General features: G+C 40.2%; 1 non-coding gene across 1 annotated transcript; it reads right to left on the minus strand.

The window, feature by feature from the left end:
- Window positions 1–2,129: 2,129 nt before the first annotated feature.
- Window positions 2,130–2,202, minus strand: TRNAC-ACA (transfer RNA cysteine (anticodon ACA)). Its single transcript has one exon. It is a non-coding gene; the product is annotated as a tRNA-Cys (tRNA).
- Window positions 2,203–10,886: the final 8,684 nt, after the last annotated feature.

Here is a 10,886-nt window from a genome sequence, read left to right on the forward strand (position 1 = left end):
GGAACTTTCTTCCACCAAGATACACACAATGGACAACTCCCCCATACACAAAGGGAGTTCAAATGCTACACAACCATAAAAGATTCGTAAATATTCACCATAAGACATCACTTGTGAAAATCTTGATCAAGCTGTTGAAAAAAAGGGTTCCCAGGTTTGGTAGCCTCACTGCTGAGCCATTTTGAGGTCAGTTACCATTAGTACTTTGAGATCAGTTTCTACTTTTATATTCTCATTTTCTTCTCATACCTCCTGGATATATAGTTCCTTTTCTGTACTGCGTTGCTTCTCTGCTCATTCCTTGATTCCTTCACTTTCCTGTCTACTACCGATAGCTGTGTGTTCACAGATTTTACTGAAGGACCAAGTATTTACAGCATAATAGCAAACAACTTAAAATTAAATGTTAAATACCTTTCACATTAAAAGTTCCTTAGCCATTCTAACAGGGCTGAGTTTTCTCAATTCTTTCTCTCTCTTTCACTCTCTCCTACTTTCCCTCAGATGCCAAACTATGCCAATACTAATAGTTTCTCAAGCAGAAATGTTTTGCTCCGGTTTATTCCAACCATGCCCCAAGGGTAATCTTTGAGCAATCAAAATGATCCATCAAAGTGTTTGCTAAAACAAACACAAATCTCTTCCCCTAAGAGGAAATTTGTAGTTACTTAGCACTTAAACTGACACTTTTATTTTCTCCCCATTAGTTATTTCATTTGTTTTTCAGGCATGAGTTGATGAGCACCTGGTCTAATAGACCGATAAGAGGATTGAAAACAAAAGGACAGATGTGAGGTACATTAGATGGGAAACATAAATCAATAGACCATGATGACTAAGTAGATATGGATGATAGCTTAGGAGACGGAAGAGGGCCACCTTAACAACAGGGTTTGTAGTCTGGGTGACTAAGAATCTTGATGTTTTGAGATTTAGCTTTATTGGACCTGCTGAGAACCATGCCATCATTTTCTCCAGCAAAATAATTAATTTGGTCACCATAAAATGTTGGGTTCTGTGTCTGTGTGTGTGTGTGTGTGTAAGGCCAAAGACCTTTGCCTTGCTGAAACATATACTCTGCTCATGCTCTATTCTTGCTGGAAGGACATTATTTTCAGGATGATTTCTGTTGTCTCACAAAGAGAGATGGAAGCTCTATGGCCTCAATCTTTCTCATCTGTTGAGAGTAAGGTAGTTTCTATTCCAGGCTAGGCCTCTCACTTTGGTCTCCTTTGCAACTTTCCCACTTTTCCTTGTTGCCATTGTTCTCTCTGCCATCTTAATCACCTCCAGAAGCCAGAGAAGGGAGTCTTGTCCACAGCTATAGCTGTTTTAACCCACATCCCATCACTCATAAAGCACTCACACCAAACTATATTCCTTATATGTTGAAAAATTATTTTCTTACGGTTGATCCTGAAGCACTGCAGGAAACATAACTAATGTGCCCTTTTAAACAGTACCAATTTATTGAGACATAATTTACACACTATAAAATTCAACATTTGAAAGTATGTAATTCAGTTGTTTATAGTATATTCCTTGAGTTGTTCAATCACCACTGCTATTTAATTTCAGAATATTTTAACCACCCCAAAAAGAAAGCCTGTACCCATTAGCAATCATTCCAGATCTCCCTTCCTTACAGTCTCTGGCAACCATTAATCTACTTTATATCTCTACATATTTACCTATTCTGTACATTTCATATAAATGGAATCATTTTGTGTCTGTCGTCTTTCATTTAGCATAATTTCTCAATGTTTATCCATACTGCAACGTGTTTGGTACTTCATTCCTTTTTGTAACTGAATACTATTTCACTGTATGGATATACTACATTTTGTTTATTTCTGCTGCTAAGTCGCTTCAGTCGTATCCGACTCTGTGTGACCCCATAGACGGCAGCCCACCAGGCTCCTCTGTCCCTGAGATTCTCCAGGCAAGAATACTGGAGTGGGTTGCCATTTGTTTATTTACTCACCAGTTAATGGACACTTGAGTGAAGTCACTCAGTCATGTCCGACTCTTTGCAACCCCATGGACTGTAGCCTACCAGGCTCCTCTGTCCATGGAATTTTCCAGGCAAGAACACTGAAATGGGTTGCCATTTCCTTCTCCAGGGGATGTTCCCAACCCAGGAATCGAACCCAGGTCTCCTGCATTGTAGGCAGACGCTTTTACCATCTGAGCCACCAGGGAAGTCTCGAGGAAGGCACTTGAGTGGTTCCCACGTTTTGGCTATTGTTAATAACCCTGCTATGAATATTCATGTACAAGTTTCTGTGTGGATATATGCTTTCATTTCTCTTGGCCATATATCTTGGGATGGCATTGCTAGGTCACATTTCAAGGAATACTCAAATTATTTTCCAAAGTAGCTGAACCATTTACAATTCTATCAGCAATGCCTGAGGGTTCTGATTTCTCCACATCCCTGTCAACAGGATGTGTTGTTATTGTCTGGGTTTTTTTAGCCATCCTGTGGGGAGTAAGATGATATCTCATTATGGTTTTGATTTGCATTTTCCTGATGACTAGTAAGGTTGAATGTCTTTTTATATGCTTGTTATCTATTTGTATATCTTCCTTAGAGAAATCTATTCAGATCCTTTGACTTTTTAAAAATTAGGTTATTTGTCTTTTTATTGTTCAATTGTAAAAGTTCTTTATATGCAAGCTGTTTATGAGATATATGATTTGCAAAAACTTTCTCCCATTTTGCAGGTTATCTTTTCATTTTCTTGATGATATAATTTGAAGCACAAAAGTTTTAAATTTTGATGACTGATGAGGTCCCATTTAACTACTTTTTCTGCTTGCACTTTGAGTGTTATGTCTAAGAAACTATTGCTTAATCCAAAGTAGACAAAGATTAACTCTTTCGTTTTCTTTAACAGCTTTAAAATTTTAGTTCTTACATGTATTATCTGTTTTGAGTTCATTTTTGGGTATAGTGTGGAGAAGAGGTTCCCAACAAGTGACTGCAAGCCAGTTGACCCTACCTCTGAGTTTCAGGATTATTTTGCTGGTAACTAGGTATTCTCATTCATGCCTTAACAAATTCTTGCTGCACACAATAGGCAGACTCTCACTAACTGAAACTAAATCCCTCTTTCACCACTTCGTCAAAATATGTTGTTGTTGTTTTTCAGTCCCTAAGTCGTGTCCAACTCTTTGAAGCCCCATGGGCTGCAGCATGGCAGGGTTCCTTGTCCTTCAGTTCAGTTTAGTTCAGTCGCTCAGTCATGTCCAACTCTTTGAGACCCCATTAATCGCAACACACCAGGCCTCCCTGTCCATCACCATCTCCCGGAGTTCACTCAGACTCACGTTCATTGAGACAGTGATGCCATCCAGCCATCTTATCCTCTGTTGTCCCCTTCTCCTCCTGCCCCCAATCCCTCCCAGCATCAGTCTTTTCCAATGAGTCAACTCTTCTCATGAGGTGGCCAAAGTACTGGAGTTTCAGCTTTAGCATCATTCCTTCCAAAGAACACCCAGGGCTGATCTCCTTCAGAATGGACTGGTTGGATCTCCTTGCAGTCCAAGGGACTCTCAAGAGTCTTCTCCAACACCACAGTTCAAAAGCATCAAGGCGCTCAGCCTTCTTCACAGTCCAACTCTCACATCCATACATGACCACAGGAAAAACCATAGCCTTGACTAGATGGATCTTAGTCGGCAAAGTAATGTCTCTGCTTTTCAATATGCTATCTAGGTTGGTCATAACTTTCCTTCCAAGGAGTAAGCATTTTTTAATTTCATGGCTGCAGTCACCATCTGCAGTGATTTTGGAGCCCCCCAAAATAAAGTCTGCCACTGTTTCCACTGTTTCCCCATCTATTTCCCATGAAGTGATGGGACCGGATGTCATGATCTTCGGTTTCTGAATGTTGAGCTCTAAGCCAACTTTTTCACTCTCCTCTTTCACTTTCATCAAGAGGCTTTTTAGTTCCCCTTGTCCTTCACTGTTTGCTCAAACTCCTGCCCATTGAGTTGGTGATGCCATCCACCCATCTCATCTTCTGTTGCCCCCTTCTCCTCCTTTCAAAACCTTTCCCAGCAGCAGGGTCTTTTCCACTGAGTCAAAATATGGCTCACCTAAAATATAGTGTGACCTTGGGAATTTTTTTAAGAAGAAAAAGAAAGCCTCTGAAGTCATTTGTTGCTACAGTTGGCACCAAATCCCTTTCTTGTCACTTTGTCAAAATTTGGTTTAGCTAAAACCTAGTGACTGCAAGTTATTTTTAGTTTTGTTCTGAGGAAAAAAGAAAAGCTTCTGAAGTCAATTGTTTCTACTGTCCAGCTTTCCTGTAATAAGGGACATGGAAGTTGCATAGTTCATTGCTGCCATCTGCTGTCAGGAACAATTCAGAAAATAATTTGTAGCCCCAGAAGTTACTGAACAGAGTTAGAAGACTTAAATGCTCCAGGGGTTGGGTAGGCAATAGGAATGTGTGCAAGGTACTGGTTAGCAATGAAGTGAACTGCTAGCATCAGTTCATCAAAAGTTGGCAGCAGCCCCTCACCCCCAGAGAATTATTGCCACAAGGGACTATTGGTCCAGTAAGGCCAGATCTTTGGGTTTGTGTGTATTTGTTTGTTTAAGAGAATCTAGATATCTAGATATGTGAACTCTCCCAATTTTTAACTAACAATTTAAGAAAATGTAAGCGTTGTATAAATCAAATAAAACATGTCTCTAGGACAATGGTACACAGCCTCTCTTTCTCCTGCCACAGTCCCAAGGACTGTTTTGATAACTATAGGAATCAAAATTAAAAGCAATTTCTTATAATTGAGTTCAAGTGATATTAGCAGTGATCCAGCATCTTTAGGCTCCCTGACTTTAAATTCAGAGTCTGAAGACCTGGGCTTTGTTGAGGCCAGGGACCAAGTCTTCTGCATCTTTGTATTCCCATCAGTAGTACATTGACCTGGATAAAGTAAGTGCTCAATCAACATAAAATAGATGAACAGGTTCATGCTTTGACTCTCTTACTAGACACCTCTATGATCTTGGGTGAATCAAATAGCTTTTCTGAGTGTCCATTTCCTGATCTGGAAAGTATGAGTTTTGAGGCTCAGTTTGTATGAAAGTGATCTTTATACAAAGATGACTTAGTCATGATTAAAAACAAGCTAAATAAAGGACTGTTTAAATTTTTTTCAGGAAGAAATTCCTAAGCATAAATTGGGTAAACCACAACCTAAAAGTTCTCAGATTAGGGGAAACCAATGTCATACTAGAAAAAAAATTGATGAAAATCAGCTACAGAACAATTTAACAGAAGCTGAGAAGATGGAACATTTCAGCTTGAACATAAATTAGAGTAAATTGAATGATTAAGGCTAAATTCACAAATTTTCCTTCATACACTATTCAAAATAATCCTGTTTTTGTTGTTTAGTTGCTAGGTTGTGTCTGTTTTGTGACACCTTGGAGCCTGCCAGGCTCCTCTGTCCATGGGATTTCCCAGGCAAGAATACAGGAGTGGGTTGCCATTTCTTCTCCAGGGGCTTTTCCTGATAGAGGGATTGAACCAGCATCTCCTGCATTGGCAGATACCACTGAGCCACCAGAGAAGCCCGTGTATGTATGTAGAGATAGCCTTTTCCTCAAAAATAGAAAACATTTTCCACTTTGATTTTTTTGCTTAATGATATATTTTACCCTCTGTTTCTTACAGTCCCATTTATTTTACCAGCTATCTAGCATCCATTGTGTATGGACCTACTGTGGTTTCTGTACATTGTTATTTTAAAGGTCCAGGCTGCTTTAATTGAGCACCAAGTGCAAAATGAGATTCATGAATGATAATCACAGTGTTTTATCTGTTTTGTGTCCAGTTAATTTCTGTTGTCCGTTGGAGTGGAACAGTGTTAAACACATCCTGATACTCAGAAATAACTAAGAGGGGATGTCCTGTGCTCCCTTGTGTAATTTCATGAATGTGGATATGATCAAGCCTAACTTTTAAAAAAGAAAGACCCTAAGCTATTGCTTTCTGAATTGATGACCTCACTGATACAAAGTTCAAATGCATGGAGATTGAATTTTTGAAGTCTACACCAAAATGAGTTAATTTGGAGGCAACACCATGAGTGGGTCATCTCCAGTTCATTCAAAGGAGATGCATACCACATTGAGATAATGTGTGTATTTATTAGATTTTTATTTATTTATTTAGGCTGGCCATTCATCTTGTAGGATCTTAGTTCCTTGACCAGGAATCAAACTGCAGGCCCTCGGAAGTGAAAGTGCTGATTCCTAACCACTGGACCACCAGTGAATTCCATACTATATTTTTAAATAATTAAAATGTACATAATTTCTAAACCATGAGCCATTTCTGTGGAAACTGGAGTTCTGGGGGCCTAGTTTGAAGACCTATGAACCAGAAGACCTAATTTTAACATTGCCAGCATACAGAGCACTTGGGGTAGCATTCTAAGGAAGAAGAGGAGGGCAGAAAAGAGCGGAGGAAAGTGTGGAGAGGGTGCGGCTCACTTCTGAGGCAGAACACGTCTCTGAGCACACAGGGTGACAGAATCTTCTTTGGTCACCTTTATTTAGGCACTTCTGAATTCTTCAACTAGGTCTTGTCTTTTAGACTTTAACGGTCAACTCTGTATTGTCTAATTTAACAAGAAGTGAAGTGAAGGTGAAGTCGCTCAGTCATGTCTGACTCTTTGCGACCCCGTGAACTGTAGCCCACCAGGCTCCTTTGTCCATGGGATTCTTCAGGCAAGAATACTGGAGTGGGGTGCCATTTCCTTCTCCAGGGGAACTTCCGGATCCCAGGGATCAAACCCAGGTCTCCCACATTGCAGGCAGACGCTTTAACCTCTGAGCCACCAGGGAAGCCCAGTTTAGCCTGAATTTCCCATCCTCCCTCATGTTTAATAATAGGGTTCCTCACCCCTACCACTCCCAGGTCATGTCTGACCACGCTGGCCTGCTTTCAGCAAGAATCTTATTAGGTTCCTTTTGCCAGAATCCTCCTCACCCCTGATGTTTCCTATTAGTAATTTTCCATCCACTGACCCCTATCCTGCTATTTGGCTATGAATTCCCACTTTCTTATTATAAAATAATCTACTTAATTAATTTTGTGAAATATGAATATTTCTAATCATTAAAATGTCACAAATTGTGGTTGTGAGAGTAAAGTGTTAAGATGGACTGATGAATTGCAATCTAGACATAATGTTTCCCAAAATTACTTGCTCATAACACTCACCTTGCAGTGGGAGTTTATTAAAATAAAGATTCCCAGGCTCCCCCACCCCCTTAAGATTGTGAGTCAATAGGTCAGCGTGGATAGAATCTGTTTTATCTGCATTTTACAAGGCCCCCAGGTGACTCATATGATCCAACAAATTGGAGAAACTCTAAAGAGGATTTGTTTTCTGATCTTGAGTTCTTGAATCAGTTTTCCCTCCACTCATACTTTATTATCTTTGTCAGTGACATGATAATTCTGACCCATCAATCTCGGACCAATGAAGAGGCCTGACAGAGTTGAGTCAGACAAAGGGATGTGCTGATGACATCAGCATCATTGTGATACTCGCACAGGTCTGGTCAGAATCTAAAATTAGGCAGGAAACAGCCACTTGGTCAGTGTGGGTCATGGGGGCAGAGCATGACCATGTAGGATTTGAAGCATATTATATAATGTCTAAAAGGAACCCCAAAGCCAGGGAAGGCTCAGACAGGTCTGATCATAGCTCCAGGAAAAACTCTAAGGAAATATTGCTTCAATTATGTTTTGTAGTTACATTTTAATTAGAGCAGTTCAGAACAGTTATCCCAGAGAAGGACCTTTCAGTGAGTGATTCTTAACCTTTTCTGCATCATGAACTCTTTTAAGAATCTGATCAAAAGACTGTTCTATACATCTGTGTCTCTTTTGCTGTCTCACATAGTTGTAGGATTTTTGCCTAGAAAAATACACAGGTTAACATATCACAAAATAATATATACAAGTTCAAAGAGTTGATTAACCACCTGATCCTATTCATAGACCCCAGGCTAGGAATCTCTGCCACAGACCTTAAAGGACCTTGGCTAAAGAGAGCCATGCTGAATCTCTTTAGGGGTGAACTGGATCAGGAAAGGACTACCCTTTGCTCAACAGGCTGAATTCACTATCAGAGGTTCCTGTGTCTTCCCTGTTCTTTGTCTCAATGGATTCCATTAGGCCGGACTGCCAAAATCTATGAAAGGAAGATGCTGTCTTTTTAAATTTTAAATTAAATGCATGCTTGCTCTTTCTAATTTTTTTTCAACAAGTATCTATTGAGAGTTTATTTTATTCCAGGTACAAGGCTGCTGCTACTGCTGCTAAGTCGCTTCAGTCGTGTCCGACTCTGTGCAGTCCCATAGACGGCAGCCAACAAGGCTTCCCCGTCCCTGGGATTCTCCAGGCAAGAATACTGGAGTGGGTTGCCATTTCCTTCTCCAGTACATGAAAGTGAAGTCGCTCAGTCATTTCCGACTCTTAGCGACCCCATGGTCTGCAGTTTACCAAGCTCCTCCATCCATGGGATTTTCCAGGCAAGAGTACTGGAGTGGGATGCCATTGCCTTCTCCGAGGTACAAGGCTAGGACCTATGAAATCAGGACTGAACAAGATGGACAAAAATGGAGCTTCTGGGCTAGTGGGAAATGTTGACATTAAACAAAGAAGAATACATCAATAAAAGTATTGCAAGTTGTAAATGTTAACAAAAGAAACAAAGAGTTGAGATAGAGTAATTGCCAACATCCGCTGGATCATCAAAAAAGCAAGAGAGTTCGAGAAAAACATCTATTTCTGCTTTATTGACTATGCCAAAGCCTTTGACTGTGTGCATCACAATAAACTGTGGAAAATTCTGAAAGAGATGGGGATACCAGACCCCCTGACCTGCCTCTTGAGAAACCTATATGCAGGTCAGGAAGCAACAGTTAGAACTGGACATGGAACAACAGACTGGTTCCAAATAGGAAAAGGAGTGCATCAAGGCTGTATATTGTCACCCTGCTTATTTAACTTCTATGCAGAGTACATCATGAGAAACGCTGGGCTGAAAGAAGGACAAGCTGGAATCAAGACTGCCAGGAGAAACATCAATAACCTCAGATATGCAGATGACACCACCCTTATGGCAGAAAGTGAAAAGGAACTAAAAAGCGTCTTGATGAAAGTAAAAGTGGAGAGTGAAAAAGTTGGCTTAAAGCTCAAAATTCCGAAAACAAAGATCATGGCATCTGGTCCCATTACTTCATGGGAAATAGATGGGGAAACAGTGGAAACAGTGGCTGACTTTATTTTTCTGGGCTCCAAAATTACTACAGATGGTGACTGCAGCCATGAAATTAAAAGACGCTTACTCCTTGGAAGGAAAGTTATGACCAACCTAGATAGCATATTCAAAAGCAGAGACATTACTTTGCCGACTAAGGTCCGTCTAGTCAAGGCTATGGTTTTTCCATTGTTCACGTATGGATGTGAGAGTTGGACTGTGAAGAAAGCTGAGCACTGAAGAATTGATGCTTTTAAACTGTGGTGTTAGAGAAGACTCTTGAGAGTCCCTTGGACTGCAAGGAGATCCAACTAGTCCATCCTAAAGGAGACCAGTCCTGGGTGTTCATTGGAAGGACTGATGCTGAGGCTGAAATTCCAATAGTGTGGCCACCTCATGCAAAGAGTTGACTCATTGGAAAAGACCCTGATGCTGGGAGGGATTGTGGGCAGGAGGAGAAGGGGACGACAGAGGATGAGATGGCTGGATGGCATCACTGACTCAATGCACATGAGTTTGGGTGAACTCTGGGAGTTGGTGATGGACAGGGAGGCCTTGCGTGCCATGATTCATGGGGTCGCAGAGAGTCAGACACAACTGAGCGGCTGAACTGAACTGAACTGATGTGAACAGGAAGAATACAGAGATCATAACTCCAAGTACTAAAACTGGATAATCATGAAGATAAGTGTAGTTGAGTTATTTATTGTCCCCTCTAAATATTGAGACTTTTCTTTTTTTTTTAATGACTGAGTTTTTCCATGAACTGACTTACCTACAGTACTTTCTGTATTACCCATATATCCACCCATAATTAGTGATATTGTTTTAAATTTGTTTTAAATTTTAAAAATACTCATGTGATCTTTCTCTTTATGTAGGCCCTAAAAGTGCTTCAAAGAAGTGCATTGGAATTCAACAGCAATGTGAAATAATAGTAAGAAGATCATGACATGTACCTTTTCCACAAATTGCTTTAGTTGCAGTTAGAGCTGTTTCAGGCTTCCCAGGTAGCGCTAGTGGTAAAGAACTTGCTTGCCAATGCAGGAGACATAAGAGACTAGGGTCAGATCCCTGGGTTGGGAAGATCCCCTGGAGGAGGGCATGACAATCCAATCCAGTATTCTTGCCTTTAGAATCCCATGGACAGAGGAGCTTTGCAGTCCATGGGGTTGCAAAGAGTTTGACACGTCTGATGCTACTTAGCAGCACCGAGAGCTATTTCAAGAGGTGAGGTCTTTCATCAGTTTATTTTACCCTTGACTGAAATTCATCTAAAAAACACAAAAACTCCATTCTTCTTTTCATCCTATGGTGGCATGATTTTTTTTCAGGAGGCATGATTTTTTTTTTTTAAATAGCTTCTGAAACTTTAAAGGAATATACAAACTGTAGTTATCAATGCTCTAAAATTCTGTTATGAAAGAATTACAGAACTGTAGAGAGGATAACCTCTTCCTACCCTGTCCAGGTTAAAACTCAATAACATGTACACCCACGGCTGATTCATGTCAATGTATGGCGAAAAAACCACTACAATATTGTAAAGTAATTAGCCTCCAATTAAAATAAATAAATTGATTTTTTTA

The sequence above is a fragment of the Budorcas taxicolor genome, chromosome X, assembly GCF_023091745.1.
Source record: "Budorcas taxicolor isolate Tak-1 chromosome X, Takin1.1, whole genome shotgun sequence".
Taxonomy (NCBI): domain Eukaryota; kingdom Metazoa; phylum Chordata; class Mammalia; order Artiodactyla; family Bovidae; genus Budorcas; species Budorcas taxicolor.